Here is a 1335-nt window from a genome sequence, read left to right as displayed (position 1 = left end):
AGCCCTATTAGGGTTGCCCTAATTTTCTCATTTGTTTATTTAATCATCTTTTAAGACAATATATTTATCCCAATATAAATATCAGTTAATTCAAAATTAATTTTATCTTAAAATATCAGTTTTAAATTAAATAAATAAATATCATATTATAAATAAGATATTTATTATATCTCCTCTTTACATTAATCCAAACAAGATTAATATTAATTTTAACCTATAGTTTTTCAAAATAAAAACTATATAGTTAAATAATTAATGAATTCACAATTAATCAATTACCCATAATTATAAAATAATTATTTCCTTCCCCTCGAAAATTAATTCCTTTGCAATTTAGTCCTTTATCTTAACAAACCTTTCTTTTGACATCCTTACCCTTAACAATGTACGACAGAGGTGATTTGGGGACCATGGACCTATAATACGAAGCTCCAATAAACCAGATTATTAATTAAACTCTCTAATATAATAATCTTATTTATTAATTCCATGATTACTCCACTATAAATATGAAATTGCACTCTAAGTATTTATATAATTATATTTACAGAGCTTTCTCTAGTAGTCCATTGATATAATCAATATATGTAGTTCTGTCCTCCATTATTGGTTCGTTAATTAAAGCTGGTCAAAATTACCGTTTTACCCTTCTAATTACCTCTTGATCCTTAAGTATCATTAGTTCACTAGCGAATAATTAATCTACAATCTAATTATAGATTTGAGCTCAATAACTATTCAGTTCTAGAATCAACCCTTAAAGGAACCAATATTTGATTCGTCTGGAAAGCATGGATTCCAATATTGTAATTCATGTTCCCAGCCATCCATGATATTGAATCTCCAAAACAAAAGTCATTAGCCTCATTATTCTAAGAGACCTTAACGAGTGAATCAAAAGATCCAATAAACATAAACAGGAGTTCATGAATACTCAGGATTTAGACTGATCTACAAATGATCATCTATTATGACAAGAATTAAATCTTTACGTCAAACAACAAGTTTATAAAGATAATTAATTCTCATCGGCCCTATCATATATAATCTCTATTATATACAACACCTTTACTAAGATGTCTATCCACATAAGTAATCCGAATCTAGATTACTTGCATCTCGTATGCTTAGCAAACTATATTAGTAACCATTAATTAAAGATTCCTTACTTCAATATTGTAACACCCTGGGTCATAAACAATATTTAACCCTTTAGGACACCAAGACCGTTAGACTGTGTGTTTAAAGTAGTGCAAGACTTGCTAATCAATTCATTTAGTTGAAAACGTGCTCCTAAAGTCATAAACAAGTTAGGATTAAAAGATTTTGGACATA

The sequence above is a fragment of the Humulus lupulus genome, chromosome 9 (assembly GCF_963169125.1).
Source record: "Humulus lupulus chromosome 9, drHumLupu1.1, whole genome shotgun sequence".
NCBI classification, from domain to species: Eukaryota; Viridiplantae; Streptophyta; class Magnoliopsida; order Rosales; family Cannabaceae; genus Humulus; species Humulus lupulus.
Note: the sequence above shows the minus strand (reverse complement) of the source record.